General features: G+C 40.5%; 1 protein-coding gene and 1 long non-coding RNA gene across 2 annotated transcripts in view; one reads left to right on the forward strand and one right to left on the reverse strand.

The window, feature by feature from the left end:
* Positions 1 to 1,814: 1,814 nt before the first annotated feature.
* Positions 1,815 to 9,039, reverse strand: LOC140913274 (uncharacterized). Its single transcript, XR_012159512.2, has 2 exons — positions 8,448 to 9,039; positions 1,815 to 2,558 (listed from the first exon to the last, which is right to left on the reverse strand). It is a non-coding gene; the product is annotated as an uncharacterized LOC140913274 (long non-coding RNA).
* FLRT2 (fibronectin leucine rich transmembrane protein 2) overlaps positions 8,439 to 25,777 on the forward strand; it is a 64,686-nt gene continuing 47,347 nt past the window's right edge. Inside the window, exon 1 of the mRNA XM_073349358.2 lies at positions 8,439 to 9,113. The gene's annotated coding sequence lies outside the window, so the exon portion shown is untranslated. The remainder of the gene's footprint in view (positions 9,114 to 25,777) is intronic.

Here is a 25,777-nt window from a genome sequence, read left to right on the forward strand (position 1 = left end):
AAAATCATTATTCCTCAAATCTAGTAGTACAGCTTTTATCAATGCTTGTAGCACAGTTACAATATTTGACTCATAAGCAGAGATATATATACTTTCAAAAGGGGATTGAACTTCTCTCTTTTGCTTTGTTTACTGAGCTGTAAGCATAGTGGATCCTGTTAAATCATTTGAAATGTCCCTTTCATAACAATGGCCCCTTGGAAATACTAAAGTTCATTGAGATCAGCTGAAAACAGACAGAATGATACAGAAAAGAAGGAAGGATTTCTGCCTCTTTAATCTATGAATATGCAAATAAAAATGAACATGACTTTTTAATCAGTAGAAAATTAGAATCAATAGGCTTTTGAGATTATTTGGGAAGTAGGGCAGATGGCCTTGTTGATCAAAAGCTGGTGTTGTTTCTAGATCTGTACTGATTGTCTGTCTTCTAGCCCTTCTCCCCTTAAAGTGAAAGAGGAGAGATGAAGGCACAGGAGACAACATAATGAATTTGATGGAGTGACTTTTATTGTAGTTCACTTTTTCAGTTCTGTACATGGCCAGCAGAGTGTCTCTCTGATAGGCATGTGCTGGGTGGCTTGGTGAATGGATAAAGATTCCCTCACAGAGCCAGAGATGGACAACTTCCCTACTTAATTCAATGGCTTGTTTTAATAGATATAAGAGTTTCTATGCTGTTTCAGGAACAACCCACAAGGGCCATTTTTCATCATGGAGAAAGGGCTTTTCTTACACTTCCAGCTTCTACCATGCTAGGTAGTGAAGTAACAAATAAGCTCTCTTTCTCTCTCATCTCAGGTAGGGGCCATCTTGTTTATCAGTCTTCCATTTTCACTTGAGATTTTGGGCACACAAATAACACGCAGGAGCAATTCATATGCCTGTTGATTCTTAGCCAGCTTCTTGTCCTCACAAGCCAGTTATTTAGATAACTAAGTGACCTGAATTTCAGGTGCAAATTATTGGCCAAAACTGAACCTGTGATTATTTGAATACACTATTTGTTGCACAAAAGTGGACATCAGTGATTCTCTGACTACAATTTGTCCTGAGTTACACTGGGCACAAATCATGCCAGCTAATAATGGGTAAAGGGCCTCTCCTCAAACATAGAATCATAGGGTAACCGCAAGGGTCATCGAGTCTAACCACCTGCCAAGACAGATGGCTATCCAGCCTCCTTTTGAACATAATAACATTTTGCATTGTAGTCTAGTTTTATCTGTCTGGGTATCTGTCTAATTTCTAGTGTATCTCTCTTCACATACTATCTAGCTACATCTCTTCAGGCTTTAACAGTCTTTGACAAGGTGTCTCTAAGGTGTCCACAACAACTATCACTAAATAAATACAATTAAATACATATATAAATAAAAGCAAATATTTTCAGGAGACTTTGATCTTAGAATGACTTTGCCCAGCTTATTTCCTGGTTTTATTGGAAGAACAAGACTAACAAAGACATTGCAAACCGAAAACATTGAAACATTGAAACATTGTCATGCTTAGACAAGAGGACATCCACGGAACTCCCCAGATGCCTGTGTCTATTGGAAATAGATGGTGAGGAATGGCCTGAAGGCAATTCTCAGAAACAGGTTGTCATGATTTTGTCAAAAGCTAATTGCAGAAACCTCCAAGAGGAAAGAACGGAGGATCTCTGCTAGGGCAAACCCGTGAAGTGAAGTGCAGCACCCTAATGCAGTGTGCACACTATTACTTGGTGATACCAAAGTGACCCTTCCAGTCAATATATAGCAGATAACTATGAATTGGGAAGGCAATTAAGAAAAGAAAGAAATAAAAGCCTCCAAAATAGATAAATTTTATATTTGGAAATTGCAGGACCTTATCCTGCAGGTCAGTAATAGTTTACAGGTTCAGTATCAGATCCTGTCCTTGTTCACATAAATGACCCAAGTTCAGAACACAAATGGTACTTTTACATTACATTAATTCACTCTAAAATTAAGAGCTCAGAGAAAACCTGGTAATCCAATGCAGCCTTCCAAGTTTATATAACTCTAACCAAACTGTTTTAATGGAGGATAGGTCCATCAATGGCTATTAGCCAACATGATCAGGGATGCAACCCTATGCTCTGTGTGTCCCTAAGCCTCAACTGGTAGATATGGGACTGGACAACAGGGGAACGATCATTCAATAATTGCCCTATTCTGTTCATTCCTTCTGAAGCATGTGGCACTGGCCACTGCTGGAAGAAAGATACTGGGCTCGGTGGACCATTGATCTGTCCCAATATGGCCACCGTTATGTTCTTAATTGTTTTATTAATTTGCAGACAAACAGTTTTATACTGTCATTCTTTCCCAGAATTCAAAATACAATATAGTAATGATTAAAAAACATAATGGCCTGTCACTGCACAGATTTTTCTTCTTTTAGGTATCTGGGGAAATTACTGAATTCTTTTTCTTTCTTTCTTTCTTTCTTTCTTTCTTTCTTTCTTTCTTTCTTTCTTTCTTTCTTTCTTTCTTTCTTTCTTTCTTTCTTTCTTTCTTTTCAAACCACAGTGATAAAAGTAAAAAATGTTCCTAAGTAAAAAGCACATATTTTATTTGCCAGAAACTGACTACAGTCCCAATTTCCCCTTCTGTCTCCTGTGAATTCAGGATCCAAAGCCCATTGAAGTAAATGAGTACACTTCAGTGGATTTTTTATCAGATTCTGTGACAGAATGGAGTAAGCCTAAGGGTGACTCACACTCTGCAAGCTTCCACTCTGCAGGAGCCAAATTGGGGAGATACTTGAGTAAGGGTGGGGTTCTTAACTAGTTAACAAGGGGATTCAATATATCCAGTGGGCACTGTTAAAGGGTAGACAGGAAGGGAAGCTGTAAGGAAGGGTAAAGAAGCCCAGGATCTCAGTAGTGAGACTTTTCTTCCCACTCTTTCAGCCTGTGCTTGGGAAAAGCCTTGTGGGGCTGGGACATGAAGTTGAATGAGGTATTATAAATGAAGTACACTGCGGTGAACTTACAAAGAGTGTGTGAAGAATGTTTGCAAAGAGAAATCCAGGGTGAGGGAAGGCATTCTGTGACAGATTCATTTATTTGAATCAAGAGAAATATCTGGAGCTCCCTTTACCCTTTCTTCCACTTATAATGTACAAATATCACTCTAATGCCACCTCTTCAAAATAAGCTCTTTTGTTTTGTTTTTTTATGTTATATCGTTTCTGTCACTCTTAAAAGTAATTGCATCAGCGGGCCTTTAGTATGGATCACTGGCACATCACTCTAGGCTAGCCCCACTTATAATCACAGATCATTTAAGAAGTATATATTTCTGTGTTCTCCTTTCAGGTGATTTCCTTTACAACCATATAAAGAAAAGAAAAACAATTTTAGAAAAAGACACTGTTTAAGGTCTAAGCAATCAGGCTATAACCAAGATTAATCATTCAAAGGAGGGAAATAAATAAATAAATTAAATAAATAAATCAGCCTAAAATAGGTGGGGGGAGGTTTTAAAAGCTGGTAGGTTAAAGCACTCCTCAGCTATCCCACAATGTGTTCTTGAATGTTGATGTTTCTTGTGTTCCTCCAAGGAGCCTAACCCTGTGCTATGCTGCCACCTTGGCAAAGCAAAGAGACTTACAAGCAATTCCACAACAGCATAGTGCTTGTCTTGCTGTTTAATGCTTCTCTGGGCATTGATGTGTAATTTTTCCCTTTTAGAAAGCTTCCTGTTTGTACATAAGTGGGATGATAGAAATGATAATCATATTTGTGAGACTTGACTCATTCTGGCATAATCACAGTATTTATGCCATCCGCTTTTTTTTTTTATAACTGTCTCCGGAATATTTCATGCGTTTTATAAAGTCTTTCAAGGAGGCTTGTTTGATTTTGTGTATACATCAAAGACATTAAAGAGATGGGGGGATAAACTTGATCTATCCCTTGGCAAGTACAGCATGATTCCCTTCTGTGTTTTGTCCAGTCTTGTTTTAAAGTCTTAATGAAAAGAAAAAGCAGATTAGATGTATTGACCTGACTATCAGTTTGGAGTTCTGGAAAAGACTTTCTAACAGAATCTTTACTCCTTTTAATCGATGGGTTTCGTTCAACTGATGTTAGCTCTTTAAAGGGGGACACGATCCGTTATTGGGAAGTTGTTTTTAAAATGCACATTAAAAATCGGTGGAGCGTTGATAATGCCTCTGCCTGTCGGTTTCTTTCTCTCTCTTTTTCCTCCGTGTTTAAAGCTTTACAAAGCAGTGGAAGTGTCCCGGAGCAGAATCGAGCCCGGTGGGATCTAGTTTTGAAAGATTCGCCTGCCCCCGCGATTGTCTTTGTGACTTACACAAGACTTAGCTCTCCCATTTCAAAATACCCTTCCCCCCCCCGAAGGCAACGTGTCCCCACATGTTCAAGTTTAATGGTGGTGGTAAAGCTTTCCTTTGAACACTGGCGAATTGCCTACGTGGGACTCTCACTTTTTTCTTCTGGGTACTTTTACTTGTCCCAGTTGAAGCTACTATAAATAACCTTGAATGGAGCTTGAATGGAGTACTATTTCCAAATACGTACTTTCGGCTCCATCACCCTCCTCGATGGGGAAAGTGCCAGAGGTGGGACAGAGGGAGAAATAGCAAAGAGGGAGGACTTGTCTGAAGTTTTGCATGCTAGATTCGAGACCTCTCCCAAGCCAGGGACAAAAGATGTGGTCCCCACAGGGGTCTGTTTTTAACTAGAGGATCCAGTAAGTCCCTAAACACAGAGAAGAAATATTTGTCTCCCAAGCTAGAACGGAGTTACACTGTCTGTTTAAAGCAAACTAAGAGTAGAAACGGACACGCTATAAAAAGACATAAGCCAAGCATCTTTGCTGTTGACCTTCAATAGGCAATCCCAGCTGGGTTGGGGTTTCCCAGTGACCTGTGCGACTGCTCTTCTGTGAGGCTGCAAAGGGTTAAACCGCTAGACACAGTTTGAGGAAGACTATGTCTAAGGCTGGGTGCGCCGCAGCCATACGTTGGAACGCTGTCACACTCACTTAGGAGTTCTGCGGCTCTGCTTGTCACCAGTGAGTAATGATCACACATCGATAAGATCGCTCAGCCTTGTTGAGCTGGAAGCGCTGGGGGAAGGGGGAAGAAAATAAATAAATAAAAAAATTAAAAAGGGCGTTTTAACCACTTCAGCCGTGAGCTCGTCCGTGCCCAGCCAGTGGGGTGTCAGGGTTCAGTGACCGGCTGGACAGCAGCTCCGGAAGCTCCTTTCCGTCCTCCCTTTCCTTAAGAGGAAGCTAGGGTGATGGTGACCATTGCCAGCTATGAAAAAAAGGAGACCTTGGTGGTGATCCTTAAAACAATACCATGCAGGAGTCCCTCTCTTCTGTAAGTTTCTCTCTTTTCAACCTTCCTGACCCAGTGGGGTTTGGGGGAGATTCCCTAGGAGGAACCTCCGCTACAGCAGGTAACAGCTGGGTCAGTTGCATCTTTCCTTCTGGGATGGGATGAGCTAGAATTGACGACTGTGTTGGTCTATATACTTCTCTCTCTCTCTCTCTCTCTCTCTCTCTCTCTCTCTTTGACCTTAACTTGAGATGGGGGAACCAGACATAACTCTATGGCTACTCTCTGTGCCTACAAGTCAGAGCAGCAAGCTCCAACATTGCTACGCAAAGCAGATCTCACCAAGTCAGGCGGGGGTGTTGGAACAATTTGTGTAGTGGGGGTGGCTGAGAGCCATTGAACCAAACTGCAAACCCTGTCTAGAAAGGAAACCGCTTCAAGCCTGGAGGTGCTTCAGCATCTATAGTTCCAGCACCTACAGCCAGGCATTTGTGAAGAGCGGCTCTATCCTGGGGTGGGGGGCGCGGGGGTGGAGATAGTGCAGCAAACCTCCCTTGCAATTAGTCCCACTGATAGCTTTTTAAAAGAGGCTATTTGTAAGGGCTGGCAAGGAGAAAATGTCTCTCACCTTGTATCAGTCACTCAGCTTCAGTAAAACTAACTTTAAAATAATTACCTTTAAAAGCCCCCCATCGCCCTAACAGGGCTCCTGGTCCTTTAAAAAAGACTCCGAATCGAGCTTTGAAAGACTCTGTCCATTCTCTGGAATGTTTAGGTCCCATTTAACCCCTTAGGGCTGGCGCTACTTTCATTCCTCGGGGCCAGCATGAAGCTGCACGCAGAGAGTAGGTTTGATGGCGGCAGCCCTTCTCCTCATTAGTGATTATTTCCACCCTGCCTTGAACGGGGCCAGCTCTGCGCTTCAGCTTTCCCTGGCTTGCACAGTACTCCTGTCTGAGCCCGGGCGAACTCGCGGCACAAGCGCCTTGGCCATGGTTTGTGACCAGAATCCTACTGATCCCTGTGGGACTCTGGAGAAGACACCTGCTGCCACCCCTGTGCTGCAAAGGTAATAAAGCCGCTAGGCGTTTGCCATCATGCAGACAACTCTTGTCACCCCCAAGCCCCTACAGAAGGGCAGGATATTCTCGTCTCCCCCCTCCCCGGTCGCGGCACTGCACCGGTGTAGAGAAATGTGTCATCTGGAAGCAAGATCAAGGTCGGGGGGAGGAGGGTGGCGGTAACAGGCGGCTTCTGCTGTGCTCCGGAAAACAAAGCTCCGGCACTGGGCAGTGCAGTGAGCAGCAAAGCTTTGATGTGGCATCCGCGGAGGGAAGTTCCTGGCAAGATGGCACAGGCAGGCAGGCTGCCCTTCGCCCCTGATTTGCCCCTTGGCATTCTTTAGAGCGCACTTCTGCAATACAATCTGTCTGGGCTGCGGTCTACTCCAGGGCGCTATAATTGTAACCTTTCTCTACCCACCTTTAAGGGCCCTACACTGTGGGGAAAGGTTGGCGGGTGGAAGGGAAGGTCCAAGTGGTGGTGGTGTGTGACAGGGTTTATAAAGGAGAGAGGGGCACAGAGTAAGGCGCACAAGTCCATTCTCTAAACATTGGCCATCTCTGTTTAGTGCATCAAATAGTTTCCCCCATCAAGGGGCCTCAGGATGAGGTATGCCCTTGAAAAGGGGGGGGAATAATTTAGACCCCCAAATGAATTTAGAATAAGATTCAGAAACCGATGTCAAATGGCTCCACTTTTAAACTACAGATGAACAGACATTTCAAGTTCATCATGCAGTCAAAAGCAACGAATAAATACATCCCGAGACACTTCAATTGCCTTTCCCGGCTAATAGACACATGGAATGGATCGAATTCGCCTATTCTCCCCTCTCTTTTCCTCTCTACCCTCCCCTGTAATAACTTAAAACACAATCTGTGTCCTGCACTTTCCAGGTAGCCGTCCCCCCGCTGCCCGCCCCCGAAAGTCTATATTGTAACTTGCTCTTCAAAATTAAATAACACAGCTTTTATCTTTACTTGTTAGAACATGGCAGGCACTTACTAGTGAACTAGGAAGGGTTTGGTGTTTTTTTTTTTTCTTCTTTCCCACTGAAAGAAATGCAGACAATCTGGAACGTGTGCAAAAAAAAACAAACCCAAAACTAAAGGGGTTCTTGGCTCCGTCCAAGACATCAGTATGGGGTTTATTTGATATGCATGACAAGACATAGTTGGCCATAAAATACATCCCCAGGTTTCTCCAGCAGTTTTAAAGTCTGGCTGGCTGATCAGGGCAATCAGACAGAGTATTTAAAAAGATCCGTCTCTTTCCCCAAGGATATGATTGTATTGTTTTGTTGTTATTTCCCAGATAAAAGTTCTTAGAGAGGGGAAAAGAGAAAGAGAGAGAAAGAAATCGTCAGAGGTTGCCTGCAAGTGAAATAACGCCATGTTGGCGGAGAGGATTATTATAATTTGGGGGGAACCTCTCCTTTTGGATCACTGGCCCCGGGAGTTTCTTTTATTTAAACCAATCCCCATTGATAGGATCCAATAGCCCTCAGACAGGAGACAGGAACAGTCGCAGATCACACGGTGGCCTTATTCCTAACGGGGGGAGGAGGGGGATTCATTATGCAAGAATAGCGCTATGTTGCCAGTGTTACCTTCTTTGGCACAGCTATTTGGCGAGAGGGCTGCAAGGAGAGCCCCTCTTTGCCATTAAAACAACTAAAGCACGCACATCGGCCCGGATCTAGACTGTAACCCTTCTAGCGCGCTTCGCAATGCCAACGCTCCATATAGTGAGCTGCGCGTAGGCACTAATCTGATGGGGCAGACACCGCTTTCGGCAAGGGGTGGGTTAAAAAACAAAACAAAACAAAACAAAAAAAAAACACCCAACCCTCAGAGCCTGACTTTGCCTCTTGGAAAGCTCTAAGTTGCAGCCCTGCGCTGCCTTCCAAGCATTCTTTAAACTAGCAATGTGGGAGGGACTCCAGGAGAGGGGGAGAGAGAGATGGCTATCAACTGAATTCATTACTGTAAACATCTCCCTGGGGTGTCAGGCGGGGGGGGGGGGGGGGAGGGAAAGAGAGAGGAAAAAGCACGACTTACATTAGCAGGGAATAGTCAGATCTGGGGCATCATAACGGCTAAGGTCAGCCTGCAAGCCCGGCTGAAAGCAAGCCCAGGACGAGGAGCGAGAAGGAGACAGACGGACCCGCGTATATTCATACATAGGTGTCCGGTCCCTCCGGAGGCTGCACGGGGTCCTGGGTCTCTGTGGCTCCTCCTCATGCGATCCACGCGTCTCCAGCGGAGAAAAGACCAGGCTTGATCCGGTTCCTTCGGCTTCTCCTTCCCTTCCTTCCTCCCTTCATTTATTTATTGGGGGGCAGCGGGAGGGCAGGGAGAGAAGCGCGGAGAGCAAGCGTGCTGGGGATGCCCGCGCCCTGGGCTGCGCGTTGGAGGAGGAGGTGGAGGAGAAAGGGGGAGGATGATGCCGCTGCCTCCTAAGGGAGGAAGGAGAGAGAAGGGGAACGGAGCGCTCCGGGGAGGAGGCACAGGCAAGCGCCAGCCTGCGGGGAAGCGGAGCCTGCAGGGCGGGCTCGGGCTCCGGCAGCTTTTCGCCCGCACTGCATTGGATACTGCCAGAGGCGACCGGCCCGGCCACCACCACGGAGAAGCGCCGTCAGCTGCTGCAAAAGTTTTGGTGTGGGGGGCAAAAGGCGCAGAGGGGGATTATGATCGGTGCCGGAGAAGGACTCCCAGCCCTGCCAGGTACGGATGAGATTTCATTTCTCCCCTTTTCCTCCCTGCTAATTCCAGTTCCCCAGTAGTTTGCAGCTACCCCCAACCTCAATAGAAGGAGGTAAGAAGTTAATGATCCAGGATCGGGTTCTATACTAGAAATATCACCCTCCATCTCATTAGAGACCGTGTGTGTGTGTGTGTGTGACACACACACACACACACATTTATGAATGGTATGTGACAAGTGTCAGGAGGGATGCTCGGTTATTTTACGCCTGTTAGTGAATTGCAGTGTAAGTTTCCTGGCCTTGGTTTGTTTCAATCAGAGTGTATTTTGAGTAGATCTCAAAGCTTTCATCCCCATCATCGCAAATCCTTTTGATGACCATAGATTGTCCGCTACCATTTTAGAATCCATACAAAAAACAACCCCCCTCCCCGGGCACGTATGTGCACCCCAACCTCTCCATGATCGAGAAACAAGGCTCCAGCTTTCAACGGAAACACCTAGAAGATCAGTAGAAACGAACCTCTGAGTTATAATCTCGAGGGGTGGGAGTGGTGTTTGATTATTTTGGGGGGCAGCGGGGGGGATCTTTTTGGCAACTGGAATTTTAACAGATGAGCTAGGTTCGGAGGAGATAGCAGATTGCTCACTGCTGACAAGCATTAAGAAATCCAAATGAACAGCCAAGGGGAGAAAAGGGAACTAACTGTACAAGCATCAGAATTCATCAGATCCCTAAGGCGACTTGACCAGGGGTGGGTGCATGAGTAAGAGCAAGAAAGAAAAAAAAATGCATCAAGTCTTCCAAATAGACAGCAGCCTCGAATGTAAATAGTCAAATCATGATGATTTAAAAAAACAAAAACAAAACAAAAAACAAAAAAAACCCACCTCTCCATCGTGTGAGGATAAAAACAAAAACAAAACACCGGCTGTAAAGCAGATGCTGCTTTTTGGTCATGCAAAGCCACTGCTAAACAGCAAAGAAGAGTCTGGTTGCATTTTCTGGGAAGCGGGAGAGATACTAAACCCAGTCAGAGCGCTCTCTCTCTCTCTCTCTCTCTTTCTCTCTCTCACACACACACTTTTATCTACTGCATCTAACTTCTCAAAGCTTGCAAACTAATAGAATCTAATAGATCTCAAGCTTGAGTTAACGTGTGGAGCCGAATCCTGCAGTCTTTACTCAGAAAAAAACCCCAACAACCCCTAAACCTCCCATGCACCTCATTCATGGCTTCATTGAATAATGTGATTTTTACCCAAAGGCACCTTTTATTCAATCATGAATTCAGAGAAAAGTCACTGAGAAGTCTTTATATCTATATGGAAATGAAAGTGTGCATGGCGGCGGGGGGGGGGGAACAGCACTAGCCTTCTGTCATTTTTCCAAATTAATTTAAAGGTACCGCACCAATAAATCTTTTCTCTCTCTCTTTGAAATAAAGAGTCGTAATGTGCATGGCTGTCATTGAGGCATGGCTCTGCAGCACCCTGATACAACAGATGCGTCTAAAAGCCAGGATTACTAAATTTAAAAAGTGACTTGTAGAAAAAAAAAAAAATACAATACTGATTTATTCCAGGTTGATGTTGCTCTTGAAAATGAATCCAGAATGAAACATTGCAAAATATATATGTGGGCTATGATGGGGCATTGCATATGCACCTTGAACTTCTCTATTTGTAGAGGAATTTCTGTCTAAATTGCTGTTCTCCCTCCTGACTGGGTAACCAGGCAGTTAAAAGAATGATCATGCAGGCCAGAAACTGTGTAAATGAAGCAATTCTAATCCCCGTGCTAATGCAGTGCTTGTAAAATTATCTGTGATTAGAACACTCCTCACACTTTTCAAAGTCCAAGGCTGTAACAAAGAGGAATTGTGTTGGAATGCACATGGTATTCTAAAAAGATTCCCTCCTGACACACACACATACACCCTATATTTCTTATGTTGATATTTTATCCTGGTTTGCCTCTGTCTGGATCTAATCTGAGTCACTGTTACAGGTCACATTTATATCCTGGCCTGTTGGATAGCTTGATTTAGGATTTAGGCATATCACCCTATAGCAACTCTACACCCTCCCAGTTGGAATCTGCATTACATGGGGTATGGTTTCAATCCAGAATCAAGAATGTGCTAGTCTTGAATTGCTTAAAATAGCAGATCTCCAAAGTGTAGCATCTTATCAGGTTTGATTTTTCCATACTTTTTAACAGAAGAAAAAGGTAAACTGAGGTTTACAAACTCAAAAACAAGCAGGGGTTCAAATGTCCAACTCTATCAGGCTTTCCCATTATGGCACTGTCTGTTTAACAGACTGGAAAGAGGGTGGCTTTAGGATAACATTGTTTCTGTGAAGGTGAGGGCTTTTCTTAATCATCTCTGCTACCTCTTCTTTAATCTCAAAATGAGTTCATTTTCCCCTAGATTACTTCCATATAACTTTGCGGTTTCTACCACATTGATTCAAATTCAGTCCATTAGTGACCTCTATCTGTGAGAAGTGTAGGATCAATGGTGTGTGTTTTTTCCCTCTCTTTTCTTCTCTAAAGTAGATTGAAAACATGGTATATGAATTGCTTTGCTTTTTGATACCTAGAAGTCATCTAACTTTCCTTCAATCTTCCCAAAGTAGTGTCCTCTGTTGGTAATGTAATATAACAACTATTTAAGCAAACAAAACAAACCCAAGTCCCAGTCAGGACTGTACTAGTAATTTAAAGAACAGGAGACATCTAGACACCTATTCCAGAGAGCACTGAGAATACGATCAGCGTTAAAAAAATTAATCAAGTACTGCCCTATGTGAATAAAGAAAGCAGTGCCGTCCATCTGATGTTTTAATACTTACTCCAAAGCCTGATGATTGTAAGTGAAATTTTATTGCCCCAGAGTGCTGACATAACAACTGAAACTTGAGACAAACATTCATACCAGATATACTGTAGGTAGGACTTTATAGTATCAGGGTATTTATAAAAGGAAAAAAAAATCCAGCTGTGTCTATATTATGAATACATGTCAGAGATCAAGGAAAAAAGGGTCTTTATAAACAGATGGTCTCTTTTAGGTGATTGTTAAACACAGTTTCTCAATACTAATTTGTCTCTTGCTTGGATCCATATTCATATTTCATGTTTTAGTTAATTATTGTTAACAGCAACTGAGGATTTAGATTAGCACATTTCTTAGGTGGGTGGATACCATTGTTTGACATGTTCCGGATTGTATTTGGTGCATTAATGCTTGGTAATATGGTGGTTTTAGGAGGTTTTTTTTTTCCTCCCTCCCCTTGGGCAGTCTTTACTCAGGAGCTTTTATGTTTTTTTTTTTATTTATTTATTTGCTAAAGAAATTAAAAGAGCTTATATTTGCAGTAGAAATATACAGATCTGCATTTACTTGTGGAAAATATTTCTGTTCTTTATTTAAATGGAGCAGAAAGATACAACAGTAAAGTTACTATTTTAAAGAAGGCTAAATTAGCTTATATTGAAGACACTAGGTTTATTTCTCCTCGAGCAATGTTTTACTTTGTCCTTTCAATTAACTGACAAAGAAAAATGACCATTAAGCATCATTATTAAACCCTATTCCTTTTTTGAGCTGTTTTATTAAAACAAACTGATTTAAAAAACCCAGCAGAACCGCCACCACTAACCCTATGAAAAATATTTTAAATAAAAACTATTCTCCCTTCAACAAATATATTCTAGTTGCATCAAACAATAAAATCTTGTTTTAGTACAATAAACTTTTTTATTTTCAGTTGATGGCAAAGTTGTTGGAACCTTCATGTTCCCTCTCATTTTTACTTGTGATTTACGCAACTAACTGCCTTTATTTTCTTCTTTCTGACATGGCACTTTGAAGTGAATCTAAACTAAATACTAGAACCTTTTAAAACAAATCCATCATGCTGTGGTTAGGATTCCAGAAACCTTAATGATGCATAAAGAGTTCTGCAAACATCATTTTTAAAAAAGAAAAAGAAATCTTGTGCTCGTAGTTCTATTGCTTAAAAGTCTTCGGTATGTTTTACCTCAAATGTTATTAATGTATTTTAAAAGAAACTTTCTTTGACTTAGTTTAACATGAGGATGTATTTATATAAGTGTGCAGACCTTGTGGTTCATTCAAGAGACCAATGTCATTGAAATTGACCTCGCAGACCTTGTTCAGGTAAAACTCCCAGAAACTTCCAATAATGCAGGATCAGGTCCATCCTGCTCAATCCTGCAAGGTGCTGAGTGCTCTTCAGCCCCCATTGAAGTTCATGCAAGGCAAAGGGTATGCTGCATGTCACAGGAGCTGATTGGCACATTGGAGGATCTGGCCCTTACAGAGCATGAGTACCGAAAGGTCAAAGAAAATTTTCTGACATGGCTTTCAAGTCAAAAGGTCACCTTCGTAATTATTAATCATGGGCCAGCTATTCAACTGATTAATATTGTAATTCTCTGTGACAGTTATGGGTTAAAGACCACAGTCACAGAAATTAAAACAAAAAGAATAATTCTGAAATATATTTGGAGCGATAACCTTTAAATACCCATGATAATCTGATCCTGCAAGTCCTTACTCATGTGGGGCCAGATCCTGACTAAGAGTTAAGCAGGAGAGGACCCTTTGTTCCTTTTATCACTCTTCTTCTCAAATGGTACCATATTAGAACTACTTGGATTGAGGGGGCCAGAAGGTGTGTGGCGGGCCGGGGGGCGGGGAGAGGGATGATTTCTCCTCTGTTCAAAAGGCTGTTTTATGTATAATTTAATTGGGATTCTCTAAAAATAAAACAGCTCCCAGACTGGCAGACATCCAATCAGTTGCTTTTTGAAATAATGAAATAAGCCAATGGCCCTGTTCTGCACTTTTTGCTCAGGCAATATTCCTGTTAATATCAATGAATTTGAGTGAGAAGTGCAGGATTAGGCCACATGATTTTAAAATATCACCCCCTCCCATCAAAAAATTCCAGGTAAAGCTATTGGGCCTCTACTCGCAATGATTTCTGCCTAGAGTAATACTTGTGCAAGCTGGTGTTAGGCACTTCTCCCACAGCAGCTATTAAAAACTGTACACAAATATTACATGATCCATTAAAGCCAGAAAAGGTCAGATCCCTGCATGGAAAGCATTAACAGCACCTTATCAGGACTGAAATAGGCTCATACTGTAAGATTGTGTCTTTCCCTACTGAAGTTGGCAGCTCATATCACTGCTTAATCAAAAAACAACAGGGAAAGTTTAAATTAGAGCAAAGAGAATTTTTCACTTCTTAACCAAAGGCACAGTCTTACACCATTTAGTGACACAAATAGTTCTTAGCTGTTTGGGTAGTTCCATAGAAGTAAATGAGACTTCTCTAATGCATAAGGGTTACTTGTGTGAGATGTAGAATTGATTGCATGTGTTCTAGTATTTTATATAGATATTCAAGATGTAGATACACAGACACCAATCCTCAGGGTCATAGATTGCAACTTGATCACAACTTAGCAATCATAAGGTAAAATGCCCCCTCGGTTAAAAATTACAAACATTTCCCTCACTTTTACTCTCCTGTACTTTCTTCACATAGAAGAAAAGCAACTGCAGTAACAATGAAAGTGCAACCCTACAGTGAAGATATGTTTTTTTTTTCAAGAATGTCTCCTCTGAACTGTTCTACAAAACCTCTCATGATTGAGTAAAGTTACTGTCAGTTAAAAAAAAAATATTAAATTGATTTTGTCAGTACAAACGCAACCCCAAGAAAAAGATAATTTAGAAACATTTTTTTTTCTTTACTGTAAGTTTCCAGAACATGGTGTTGAGTCTTCTAGGTGCTGAACGCTCTCAGCTCTCATTAATATCAGTCGAATTGGGAGTCAGGTCAGCACTATGAACATTCCATCTGGATTTATGTGCCTTGCTTTTGGTGATTTATTTGGTAGACTCTCTAGAAAATGATACATACAACTGCTAAACAAAACTCTATGGATGAAAAACGATGTCGTAATTTTTTTTGACTGTGGGCCCCATCCTGCTACCCTGATATATGCAAGTTGATTTTATACTGGGATAGCTAAAGCAATACAATTCCCCTAGTGTGGTTACAGTAATACCAATATAAACGTGCCCACACCGACAGGGGAGTAATCTACACTGGCTCACGGCACATTTATACTGATATAACTGTGTCCACACTTGGGGTTATACAAGTATTTCAGTGAAATCCCACACCCCCTAACCAACAGAGTTATACCTGTACACAAGCTGTGTGTAGGCCAGGCTTTAGGTTTGCAAAGCTCTCTTTGGGTTATTTTTTTATTGGCAAGCTGGATGTAGTGAACTATTTTGTATATGAAATTATGTTAGTTAAAGAGCTGGAGTATCTGTAAAAGTGGGAATATTTGTCAGCAGTATTTTAGCATCTCATCGTAATTTTGTTTTTGGGAGTGAAGGCGTCCCTGAGTGTGAGCGATAGTTGCACCAGCACTGAAAGGTTTCTGCAGGGCTAAGTTATGCCAGTCTATGTGACTAGCTTCCTGGGCCAAATCTAGTTTGCCTCATTTTCATGAGCAATCCCCTAGAAAACAATGGCCAAGCTGGATTTGGCCTGTGATAGCTTTTGGTCTTATCCCTTATCCCTTCAGGGCTATTTACAAGCTCCATCAGGCTGAATTTTCTTTCTTAAGTCCTATCAGTTGAGAAAGTTAATGATTGCTTTATTACAAATAATAAGCATAGAAAAAATGCTTAAGGCGGTGTGAAATCAGTACTTCCAATGTTTGCTCTGGATCACAGTTAGAAGACTCCAACCAAATATAGTAATGTTCCAGTTGCATATTGCATCTCTCTTTACTGATTTACTACTGTTAGCCCCATATTATTCACTGAATCATAAAAGAGAGAGATGGAGAAGACCTATTAGGTCATCTTGTCTAGCTTAGGATTGTCCTCTGTAAATCATCCAGTCTTGTTTTAAATGTCTCAAATGTCACTTGAGACACTTTCCCCTCTCAAGTTCCCACAGAAAATGAATTGCACTTTTTAAATTTATGTACAATTATGTATTTGAAAAGGGTTATTGTCCAGCATACATTTCAGTAGCTTTAAAATGAAATTAACAAAGCCAGTCTAAAAACAAAGTTGTCTAATGCTGCAGATGTGTATACATGTAACACTGCATGAATGTAGCAGCACACTTACATGAATAAATGAATAAATAAAAGCCCTTTCAAACTGTGTCATTTAACTCTTTGTATCAAATTGGTATATGCCCAACAGTGACCTTTGAAATATCTGGCTCTGGCTCTACACCACAGTGCTTAGGGAGGACACTTTTGTTTTGTTTTGTTATTGTTTTTTAGTTGATCTGCAGTTCAGCGGAAAACTGTAAAATGCATCCTGCCAGTAGCACACACTTTTTGTCTGAGAAATTACTTTCACCTTTTGACAAAATTAATTTCAGAACCACTAGCTTTAGCAGTGGGGTATAACACAATAACAGTCTTTACTCAGAGAAAAGTGTCTACTATTATAGCTTTGAAAATAGGCAATAAAAGAATATAAGGTATATCTCTCTTTGTCAAATTTGTACTCTGAAGGCCGTGAACAGTGTTGGATCTCCCATCACCATATACACACACTTTTCATAATCTCTGTAGCAGACCAGCTAACGTACTATTGCTTTAATTGCTTTATCCATGAACTGTTTTAACAAAATCTTCCATGTATATGATATTGTGTGTACAGAATTATATTTAGGGCAGAAAGAATACCCTTTAAGCAAATTTGAATTACAGAGGCTCATTTGGCAAGTTCATTTCCTTCTGATTTTGGAGACTAATTAGTTCAGACCTTCCACATAACTGTTTATTGGACTAGGTTACATAGGTGTTACCACAGAATTTAGAGATGGAAAAGATGCCTTCAGTTTTGTCTATTCTCCTTTTTGCTCTACTTTGCTGTGATAGCCAATACAGGATTGCTCCCAAAAGTAGTACTTAGTCCAGTACAGTTTTAAATGACTTATGCAGCTGGGTTATTATCATTTCCTTTGGAAGACTATGGATCTGAGTCGCCTCCCTGATATACCAATGTCAGATTGGTATATTTCCACTGAAATCATATCACATTACATAGATGTAAAACCAGTGTAACAGAGTAGAGAATCGGGCCCCATGGAAAACTAAATGCTAACAAGCTTTAATTCCAAATTGGGATAGTATGATCAATATCCTTTTAACTTGATATTTACCATCACATATGGTGTGTGGGTATACATTCTGTTACCATAGCTGTTAAATGCTCAGCTCTACTCTCAGATCTACACAGTGGACCTTTATACATCTGGAATAAATGAGGTGTTAGAGTTCCTGCCAGCAGCCCTGGAAATAAAACTGTTATCTGTCCAGATGCTCTTTTCCTGCAAAAATTTCTTATCAGCAGATCCACACATCCTTCATGCTGTGATTGGGGATTTACAGATAAAGGGGCTGTTTGATTAAAAGTAGATGGATTGGGCATCAGCATAAGTAGATCATGCGCTACCAGCTGAAACCTCTAGATCTTGAACTACTATAAGTTTCAGCAGCCACCCTAAGGATAAGGAGTAGTCGGATTGGAATTTTTTGGTATGAGTTCTTTGCCCTTTTCAAAGTTGGAAGTGTATAAATAAGTTTCTAGGGGCAATGATGACTCTGAATTTCACAGCCACTCATATTTCTGTGACACTGATGGAAACTGTATTAAATCAAATACATGGGAATTCTAATTATGAGTCTCTATTATCCAGAACTTCCCTTAGGGCAGACTACCAATATCTCCTATGCAATCATATTTTACAAGTTGCAGGATGATGATTTGGTTATACATGTACCGACCAAGAGAAGATGTCCCACACCCTAACCTACTCCCTGAATATTAGTAAGAAAACAAACATAACCGAATTTCAAAAATATCGGTCTGAGTTCATAGGCTGCTTTGTGTTATATCTGGTGAGAAAACAGTCAGGGATTTTAAGGAGTTGTGTAAGTATAATCTATGTATTGGTTTGGGTTGAATGATGACCATGATTGGCAAGAGATTACCTTTGTGAACCCATCTCATGGCAGGCAGAAAGAAGAGCTATTGTGCCATGGAAGGAAACAAATGATAGGCTTAGCAGCCCTTACCATTAAAGGGGTGGAATTTATGTTCCTTTGCACTAACTGGGGTTAATTTATTGTTGCATGTTCATATTTAGATAGTATGACTCTCTCTTATTCTACACAACACAGTCTGAGACAGGACTTTGGAAGTATTTAGTTAGTTGTGTATAGACATCCAGCCAGAAAGGATCTGGTGAATAAAGCTGCCAGTTCTTTAGGCAAATTAGAAACCTCAATTAGGTTTTGTAAAGCCAAGTTTTTTACAAAAGCTAAGATAAAAATAAATATTTCATTTTTTATTTTAAATTCCAATTAAACAATCTTTTTATTTGGATTTAAATATTGCCCATGTTGTGTTTGTAACTCAAACACTGCAGCATTGTACCTGTATAGGATGAGAGCCAGCAGGGGAAAGTGGCTAGAAAATGACCAGGGAAAACAGGATGAAAGTGAGTAATCTGTAATGACTGGCCAAGCCCAGTGAAATGAAGAGGTAAACAATCAGCGTTCAAAGCAACAAGTACATCTGAGTTTCATAATGTCCACAGTTTTAATAATGTAAGCTGTTACTAATAATCCATTCGCCCCACCCCTCCCCAAAAAAAAAAGTAAAAGAAAAAAGGTTGGAGTCAAGAGAGGAGGAAAAGTCTGTGAGATTCCCCCAAATCATTCTCTTGAGGAATGAGCACATAGTATCAGGTTCTATTAACTTCAGATGTGACTCCTTACCAGGTTGGTGGGTTATTCTGTGTCCCCATCCCTAACCCTATTCTACCTCCTCATTCTCCCTTCCTAGGCATACTTCCTTGAAAGGTCTCTGTAGTATCTGGGACGTAGGGGGGATAATGGCAGAGATATAGCTGATCCCTACCTTTTCTTGAAAACATGGGAGATCTGTGTACAGAAAGTCCACCCCACATATGTGGATCAAAGGGGCATGATATGACTCATACTAATTAAATAAATATGTTATTTAAAATACATAATTTATAACCTAACAACATTTCTTGTCAATTGATTTCAGACTTTTGATGATTTTGATATATGTCACCTACTTTCCTGGAGCCAGGTAGATTTCTAGTGTCATTAAGCCTCTCATTTGACATTGAAAAGAATTCCATTTAAATCAGAAGAAAGCTGGAGATAATACACTGGGGCCGCAAAGGATGAAAACAATGCTAAAATTTGTAGTTACTGCTTCTTCTTTATAAGTAAATTGCTAAAAGAAGTTATCATCATGCACTTAAACATATAGCATTGTCATGTTATTTCCTGTTTCGTGCTGTCCTGTTGATTAAACCCCTGGTAGGTCAAATGTTGATCAAAATCTATAAGGATGTTATGAGATCTCTCTTTCCGCCCTCTCAGTTGAAGGTGAGGTAGAACCTGACATTGCATTCTGAACACAGTGAAGTGATGAAAAGTAGTGCATACAATGGATTAAATCTACATTGTGTGTAGGGATCTCTTTCTTTATGCAGTACAAATTCCCTCTTATGTCAATGCCAGTTATGGGTTCATAAGGAGAAGGGAACCGACCCTTCAGGAGTAAGGATATCCTATTGATGGATGTACCTGTTGTGCGTATGAGGCTTTGTCACTTATACGATTTGTGTGTTCTCCAGGGACTGTCAGTAGTATCTGGGACAATATGCATGTGTACTTGGTGCCAGGCAATCTTGTAGAGTGTGACCAGGATCCAGTTACTACAGCCCTAAAAGAGGTAGGGGGAAAAGGCCAATGGAAAGGTGTCACTGTGTGGGTTAATACACTAGCCCTTCATACTATGAGATCCATGTTCCAGGATGATTTAAATTACAAATGAAAAGAGTTTGGCTCATCTCAGCTAAGCCTGTAGTGGATATTTTCCTACATGGGAAAAGCACTTCACAAATTAGAACCATTGAACGGTTTCAAGACAGGTGTGTGACTGAGCTGCATTGGCAGTGCCTCAGGAAACTTGTGTACCTGGCCATACTATGCCTGATTCATTATTATGTGTCTCCCATTTTCAAAACACTAAAATGCACCTAGAATAGTTTTTTTTTTTTAAATCTTTTCATGTGTTTGTAAGAAACCTGCATTCTGGCAGATTTTCAGAAGTCTTCTCTTCTGTGTTCCATAAAACCAGGCATGAATAAAAAATAGAACAATATAAATTTTCTATATATTTTCTGTCAGTATGTTTTTCTTTAGTTCAAGAAAAGTATCATAACTGAACTTTGTGTTCAGTTCCAATGTTTCATCCACAAGACCATCCTTCCTTCGTCCTTAGTGAGGTGTATTTGCATTGGAGAGGAGATGTATTCTGGAAGCTTCCACTGCAAGTATTTCTGCCCTTTTTGTCCTTTAAATAAACAGAGGACTTTAGGCTTCAGGGCTGTGAATATAGCATCATTCTTTCACTCTAAACACAGTGGTTATTTGTCTGTTTTGTGAAGACAAACCCTTTTCCTCTTTTAAAGGCCATGGACTCAAGTAGATGCTGGGACTTTTCACCTGGAGATCATTTAAGATCAATTTTAACATTGTCCTAATAGTTTTCTCTGGGTAGCTTGCAGACTTCAGAAAGAAATGTAGAAATTTAGTAATTTAATTTACTGAGGAATCTTTGTATCTTTTAATTCATGTTTCTTATATCAGTTGTATAACAATTGCTAGATCCTTTGCAATTCATGGATTTTCTGTGACATTTTTAGGCTCTCCTTTAGTTGCTACATCTATTGAGTCTTGCTTCTCATGTGTGTTTGATCAGCATGGGCATATAATAAGCCTTTGAAAAATTTACTGGCCTAACCTTCATCTCCTTGTGTCAGAAGACTGCAGACATAATGATTTTATCGATGCAGCTCTAGACATTTGGCACTTGTATTAAATTGTAACTGATCGGTTTTAGTGAATTAAATACTTTGTCTTGCCATAGGAACACTATTGGGAGCGGCGGGGAGAGGAAGATAGCAGATGTCCTCTACTCATTTGCTACTTCCTTTTAGTTCAATTAAAACTGGAAGTGTCTGTATTCTGATATAGAGTTGTCTAAGTGAGATATTAATCATGTGAGCAACTTGCTGTTATGATGCTAAAGATAATCCATCTGTCAATAACACACAAAAGCAACTCTGCTACTTTGTGAGAGAATGTTTAACTTTAGAATTTAGGGCAAGACTTTGTATCATAGCTGTGAAACAGCAGTGGGAAGCAAAGCATGGGTGGTTTGCTAACTGGTAACTGGGGAGAGGGCTTAGTAGGTAAAAACTGGTTGGCCATTGCCATCACAGACTCAAATGATATCCAAGGTGTAGATAACCTAGGAGAGTGAAGATTAGGACATTTTGATTCAATATTGATTGTATAAAAACTACTATTTTCTTAGTCAGGGCTAAAATCATTGTAGCTAAATTAGGCAAATCCTGCTCTATTCTATTCTATTCTATTAGCTTCTTATATCATACTCATTACTGTAGTATCCTGATGCCACTTTGTAAAATTGAAGTGCATGGACCAAAAGAGTAGAATACTGGAGTATTTTTTATGTGCTGAAAGAATATTTTTTTCATCCCGAGTGTCATCTATATATGCAATGGGAAACCTATGGACATAGGCAGAGTTTTAAGGTCAAGAATCCCTTCCCTGCACTTGCAAGTTAGTACTGACAAGTATAAGACGGGTAGCCGTGTTAGTCTGTATCCACAAAAATAACGAGGAGTCCAGTGGCACCTTAAAGACTAACAGATTTATTGGGGCATAAGCTTTTGTGGCATCTGAGGAAGTGCGGGCTTTTTACCCATGAAACCTTGTGCCGAAATAAATCTATTAGTATTTTTATTGCCGACAATTATTTGTGGGAGCAATGGATAATATTCAGACACCTAGTGACCTAATAATAGACTGATTAGTTAGACATCAAATTACAGCTGTAATTATTAGTGCTCCAAATTCCTACTGTTAATCTTTTAAAACTAGAATGAACAGTATTTTTATCTTCCCCCACCCTCCCAAATTCACAGCACCTCCTGACTATCAAAATCATTGCATTCATAGCCATAAATATACTGGTCTTCTTGACAACATACAAGAGATCTGCTTACATGGACTTGTGATTTTGTCTATCCCACCATTTCTCATGTGTGAGAACTGAACCAGGAAAGAATATCCAGGATCACTTATAGATATATGGACAAAACTGGTTTAATGTACGCTGTTAAGAAAAGCTCTGGGTTGATCTGGCAAGAGGAAAATCTTTTTTTCTTATCTCTAAAAATCTAATTAATTGTTTTGCATGCAGTTAATTCCTTGCTTTGCAGGCTATTTCCACCAACATGCTTTGCCTCAGAGTGTGAGTTTTTGCGAGTATGTGTGTACAAGTGCATTTTTTAATTTTTTTTTTTATATTTATATTTGCTGCAACACAGAGAATGCAATGGTGCGTATTAATCACTTTTCTCATTATCTCGTAATACTTACCTGACACAGCTGAAAATTATTCTCTCCATATAATTTAAATCCTATGAGACTTCAGGTCCTGATAAAGGCAAAAGGCCAATAAGTGCAGACATGAAGGTAGAGGAGTGAAAACCAGAGTTTTGCTAACAATACTTAAAATCTTCTCTTATTTACAATGATGCAAATCTAGATTAACTTCATCAAAGCCTGTGCAATTACTTCAAAATTTACACAGCTATAATTGAGGGAAGACTCTGGCCCCTAGTTTCAAATCTTTGCTTAAAGAATAGATAAAAAGGAGCTTAGGGATCTCATCCGTGTTGATGGTGGATATGTATCTATATCAGAAAAATATTGTATAATACAGAAAAATTAGCAGTCTGACTCCAGGAAAGATTCAGCACTACTGGAGACTAGGACTGCAGTGCAGTAGCAGAGCTATGGGAAAGCCCTGAACTGGAATAGCAGGTGCCAATGGAAATACTGTGGGGCATAAAGAGAGGTGACAGGAGAGATGCTTATATGCTCCATATATTAAACTAATCAATGGGCTTGCAGATGCCGTGTGATCATGCAATGCATCAGTCATTTGCAAGCTTTATTTATATATAGGACCTACACATAATTTTCTTTCTATTTGCTTATTCAGTGGTAACTTTTAAAATTCAGTGGCAGAGTGACCAGTATTTTAAAATGAAGGGGTGTAGCCAAAGGCACATTTGCTAACAATGGACAATATTATAATTGGGATCTTACATGGGTGCACATGGGTCCATCCCTTGCCTGAGCAACAGGAGTCTCTGTGCTCTGGGAAGAAAAGATGAACTGCTCCCTCCATGCACTGCAATGGGGGCTGAGAGGAAGCAAGGATATATCCCTGTGTCCCATCCCCTTCCCCTCTGCTGCAGTGGGTCACAGAGCAGGCCAGGAAAACAAAGGAGCAAGATGAACAAACCTGAGTTAACCAGGGTGCTCAGTTCTGCCCTGTCACATAATACTTTCAGGAGCTTCCCTTGGGGCAAAGTCGTTCAGCATCACCAGTAGCGAGCACAAGGCTGCGCCTTAAAGAAACGATCTAGCCCAGAATATTCAGTTCAACAAAACTAATTTAAAATCATGCTAAAGCTGAGACACAAACGAGGCCAAGAAAGGCCTTCACAAACACATTAAACTGTGTACAGGACCTAAATATCTCAGCACATAGACTATGGGCCCTCTGTGGTTTGAGATAGAGGATGAAAATTGTAAAGACTCAGAAAATATGAATGGGTGTCGTTCCTATTATACAATGAAAGCAGATACTGCATGCCCTCTCTGTACAGAATTCTCATTGAAATCCAGGGAAGTGTTATACATAGATGTCTTCCAGGCACCATTCACAGCTGGTAACTTAACAGAATTACTCTTCCTCGGGAAGGGTCTATGTCTGGGAAACTGCTGCTTCACTGCCCTGGAGTTTGCAGTGCACAAGCAAAAAGAGGGCTGGTGGCATATGGGAGCAGGACTTTGTGTAACGGACCAGCAGCCACAGCAAAGACCTGGGGAGACCTTAAAAGAGGAATAATAATAATAAACCTTAACACTTACGTAGCATTTTGCATTGTGAGAGCACTTTATCAGCATAAAATAATTAGTGGAGCTAGAATGAGTTTCAGTGTACCTAAAGTTGTCACTGCTGTTTTCTCAAGGCCAGATTCTGTTCGCAGTTATATTAGAGTAATTCCATTGATTGCAGTGTACGTAGAATACTGTATGTGAGAATTTAATCCAAACTTAGTTTGCTTATGCCAGGGACTGAATTTATTGTCCATAAGCCTGAGCTGATTTTGCTTACACCAGAGACTGAATTTATTTCCCATAAGCCTTGAGAATGGTGCACCTACACTCATTTTTCAGAGCCACCAGAAGAAACAATCCTTTGTCCACAACTGAGCCCCAGTCATGCAGGATGCTGAGCACCTTTAACTCCAGTTAAAGTCAATCGGTTTTGAACATGTTAAGCAGCTCACAGGATCTGGCCTTTTTGATGTATTTTAAATTGCAGCCACCGCACATTATTTGCAATTGTCTTTATCATGTACAAAAGGTAACATTACACATAATGATGCCAGGTTCTCTCTGAGATAGATCTCACTGAAAAGCATTCATTCAGATATGCTAAATTTTAAATCTAAGCCTGTTTGAAATGGGGAGAAACCACTTCATCCCCCCTGCTAAAAATCCAGGTTTCTCATGAAAATGCCAGTTCGCTCTTTAATTGTAGTGGCATTACTGGCATGGACCACAAAATAACTGGCAAACAATAGGAGTCATAAGAAGAGAAAGTAAGTTGGCAGACATACAATGTGAATTAAAGCACAGAAAGATCTCCCTGGATGAATGTTGATCTGCATTATTAAATGAAACAGTGGTAAAATATAGACTACCAAAATGTTTTCCTTCCAGAAACATGGGAGGCATTGCAATATATTTTCAAAGGATAAGCCTTTCTATGTTCCTACAAGAGCTTTGTTTTTTGTTCGTTTGAAGCAAAATTACATTGTTACTCTTTCCCTAGCCTAAAGCTTTCAGCATGAAACCAGGTCACCGGACAAGAGAAGGGCCACAGATAATTTCCCAAATGAATATTGAAGTATTTCTCTGAGGGCTTTTGCCAGCTGATGCACCTCAGACCCAATGCCCTGGTGCATCCTGTTGAGTAGTTATATCAGTGCTGGATATTCTATCTCTAAAAGTAAGACCTGAGAGATTGCACTGCAGTATCTGCCATTGCCTTACTGAGTCAGTAATTTCATGAGTGGCATAAAAATATAGCAGCCAGCTACTGATTTATCTCTTGGTAAATCAAATAATTAGAGTATGCCTGAGTACACTCAGGAGAAGTGGATGTTCCAATACCCATTTCCAACTAATCTGATATTAGCATATGGACTGTGTAATTTACACATGTTAAGTCAGATTCTTAGCTGGTGTATATTGGCATACGTCTGTTGGCTTTCTGGAGCTATGTTGATTCACACCAGTGCAGAATCTGGCACTATGAATGTATGACTAGTCAGCTGCAAAATCCTCCTAGATTATTCGGGGTAGAAGAAA

Source organism: Lepidochelys kempii, chromosome 6 (genome assembly GCF_965140285.1).
Source record: "Lepidochelys kempii isolate rLepKem1 chromosome 6, rLepKem1.hap1, whole genome shotgun sequence".
Lineage (NCBI taxonomy): Eukaryota > Metazoa > Chordata > Testudines > Cheloniidae > Lepidochelys > Lepidochelys kempii.